Source organism: Chionomys nivalis, chromosome 18 (genome assembly GCF_950005125.1).
Source record: "Chionomys nivalis chromosome 18, mChiNiv1.1, whole genome shotgun sequence".
In the NCBI taxonomy this organism is placed as follows: Eukaryota; Metazoa; Chordata; class Mammalia; order Rodentia; family Cricetidae; genus Chionomys; species Chionomys nivalis.
Window position 1 is genome coordinate 17527772 of NC_080103.1, and position 3527 is coordinate 17531298.

At 47.4% G+C, this 3527-nt stretch overlaps 1 pseudogene; it reads right to left on the bottom strand.

The window, feature by feature from the left end:
• Positions 1 to 1993: 1993 nt before the first annotated feature.
• LOC130890188 (60S acidic ribosomal protein P2-like) lies at positions 1994 to 2308 on the bottom strand (annotated as a pseudogene).
• Positions 2309 to 3527: the final 1219 nt, after the last annotated feature.

A 3527-nucleotide genomic window follows, 5' to 3' on the forward strand; every position in this document is an offset into this window, starting at 1 on the left:
TTATTGAGCGTAAATTCATTCTTCTGTTTACTCTCCCTGCCCAGAAGTCCAACCTATATCTCCTCTCTCCCTATTGACCATTCATCTTTTTTATTAGACCAATTGGGAGCTTTAGTCATGCAAGGTAAAACAGCAACACATGTTTACATAATCAAACAAATAATGCAACATATCTTTGCAGACTTAAATATTCCTCAAAATCTCCTGTGCACCTGTAGCGCTCTCTAACCATAAACTTAAACTGCTAAGTGGCACCTAGATCCTCCACTGTCTGGCGTTGGCAGTTGGCTCTGCCCCCTCCTCGGGTCCATCAGAGCCGAGCCTTAATCCCCGGGCTGAAAACGGTGTTTAACTGGGAGCTGTATTTAAGCACCCAGCTCTAGGAAGCTGGTGCCTGCCCCGTGGCAGGTGTTTTCACTTAGCTTGCTGTTTCTACTTAGCCTGCCCACTGCTCAAAGGCTCCCTGCGCAGCGGGGCCTCTTAAAGGAGCTGTATCCGGTTTTTGTTGTTGTTGTCTGACCCCTCCCCTTCTGTGCTCGTGTCCCCCTCCACCCCACCCCTGCTTCCTGCTTTCTCAGGGGCCCCACATTGGGCACCAGTCCAGTTATTCGCCCAGTCCATTTTTAGGATCCTGACCTCAGGTTTGTTTTAAAACACGGGGAAGAACTATGTATAATGAAGCAGGCTGGTCACGGGATAGCTGGTCACGGGGTAGGCCTACCCACCACAGATTGTCGGAACTGTGAGAAATCTCTTCCTGGGAGTCCTTTCCTCCAGTGGCCAGCACCAGGCTTCATCCTTTTCCTCCCCTTACAGTTTCCATGGAAATTTCTTGGGGTCCATTGTTTGAATAGTCTGGCAGCTACCAGGAGGGCACAGGGGTTTCCCTGGAGTCCTGCCAATATAGTTACATCACCAGCTTTAGTTCCCGTCACTATTTTCCGATCCCAGAAGAAATACCAGTATTTCAGGGTTTGTGAGGACATTTTATTATTAATGCTTGTTGCCAAGAGATTTTACAACATGTTATGAAAGCAAGCCACAAAATACACAATATTTTCTCTTAAAAATTAAGCAATTTGGGCCAGGCGGTGGTGGTGCACGCCCTTAAACCCAGCACTCGGGAGGCAGAGGCAGGCAGATCTTTGTGAGTTTGAAGTCGGCCTGGTCTACAGAGTGAGTTCCAGGACTGGTTCCATAGCTACTGAGAAACTCTGTCTCAAAATCTCCCCCAAATAATAAATAAATTAAATTAAATTAAACAATTTGGAATTAAAGTATACACAAACTTCTCAAATTCACCCAAATCGGCAGGTGGTGGTGGCGCATGCCTTTAATCCCAGCATTCGGGAGGCAGAGGCAGGTGGATCTCTGAATTCGAGGTCAGCCTGGTCTACACAGAGAGTTTCAGGGCAGGCTCCAAGGCTAAAGAGAAACCCTGTCTTGAAAAACAAAAACAAAAACAAAAAAATTACCCAAGGGGTTGGAGAGATGGCTCAGTGGTTAAGAGCATTGCCTGCTCTTCAAAAGGTCCTGAGTTCAATTCCTGGCAACCACATGGTGGCTCACAACCATCTGTAATGAGGTCTGGTGCCCTCTTCTGGCCTGCAGACATACAGACAGAATATTGTATACATAATAAACAAACAAACAAACAAATTTAAAAATTTTTTTTAATTACCCAAATAAAATTCTGGATATTTATACAGTTTCCACAGAAACATACAATGTTTCCAAATCTGCATAAAATGAATTTATAAAATGTGTAGGAATGCATAATTACTTTCTCAATTTACGAAGTGAAGATATGGGACTCGCTTGGAAAGCAGCCAGTTGTAGAAAACCTTCATTATGGCATCAGCTTACCCTGGTTTTCATGTCTGGTAAGTGTTGTAGCAGGCATGATGAGCCCAAGGAGTGGAATTAAAGAGAGATATAAGTTCTCTTTTCTTCCAAGATACATAAAAAGCTTTATTTGCATGGGAGCAGGAATTTAATCAAACAAACCAAATCCCAAGTCATCATCTGATTCCTGACTTCTCTGCTGCAGCGGAGGAGGGGGGCAGACCCAGCCTGGGGAGCTGCAGCGCCAGGGGCAGCAGAATCAGCCACGGCCCTGCCAGCAGGCCTACTGGCGAGCTGGCCGACACCCTAGGCCGTGACATCCTCAATGTCTTTTCCATTCAGCTCTCTGATGACCTTGTTAAGCAGTCCCCATCCGTCTCCATGCCCACGCTGTGATGTCTATGGTGCTGGGAGAGGAGCTGTCCCCTAGGGCAGCTTGCAGAGATCAGCAGACAGGCCTCATGCATGAGAGAGATATATAAGTTTTAATAAAAATATATGCAGTGCACAGAAAGACAGTGGGAGAGCGCCCAGAGAAAGAGAGTCACTCCCTGAGAGGGAGAGGGGGCTTTTATGTCAGTTGAGAGAAGTGGCTGTGTCTTATCTCCTGGACCACTTGTGAGGTCATTCATCTTTAAGTACAAAAGAGGAGGACAGCTTATTATCTTGTTAGGTCAAAACCTTCCTTCCTCCCTCCCTCCCTCCCTCCCTCCTCCTTTCTCCCTTCCTCCCTCCATTCTTCCATCCCTTTCTTCTTCCTCCTCCTCCTCCTCCTCCTCCTCCTCCTCCTCCTCCTCCTCCTCCTCCTCCTTCTTCCTCTTTCTCTCTCTCTCTCTCCTCTCTTTTTTTCCTCTGTGTAGCCCTGGATGTCCTGGAACTTGTTCTGTAGACCAGGCTGTCCTGGATCTCAGAAATCTGCCTACTTCTGCCTCCAGAGTACTGGGATTAAGGGCGTGCACCACCACCACCTGGCAGTCAAAATTTTCCTAACACTCCTTGTGCTTCATGACACTGGCCACTTGGAGTAAGGTGCTATCGTGGTTTGAGTGAAAAATTTCCCCCATAGTCTTAAGGCTTTGAAGACTTGGTCCCCAGTTGGTAACATCGTTTAGGGGAGGTTTAGGTGATGCACAGCCTTGCTAGAGGAAGTATATCATCGAGGCCAAGCTTTGAGATGAATTGCCTTGTGCCGTTTCCAGCTCACTCTCTGGGTATGTGAGCTCTCAGCTTCCAGATCTTTCCACCATGCCTGCCACCTGCCTCCAGTCTGTCCCTGCTATTATGGGCTGTAGCCCTCTGAAACTGTAAGAATAAACTCCCTTCTATAAATTGTGCTTGTGGCTCTCTATCACAGCAAGAGAAGGAATTAATGCAGGAGGCCGCTGTGAGTTAGGCTCTCACAGGAGGAGGAGGTGGCCGCTGAGTTAGGCCCTAGCTGTGAGCATTGCAAGTCACCGAACCAAGCTCTGAGCTGTCAGGGTTTGGCTGTTGAAGAGTGGCCATTTTGCTTTTGCTTTCTGGGTGTTTTGTCTCTATAGTCAGGTTTCCGTTTTCCATTTAGGGGGGAGGGGGGTCTTTTCGAGATAAGGTTTCCTCTGTGTAACAATTCTGCCTGTCCTAGAGCTTGCCTTGCAGACCAGGCTGACCCTAAACTCAGAGATCCAAATGCCTCTGCCTCCGAG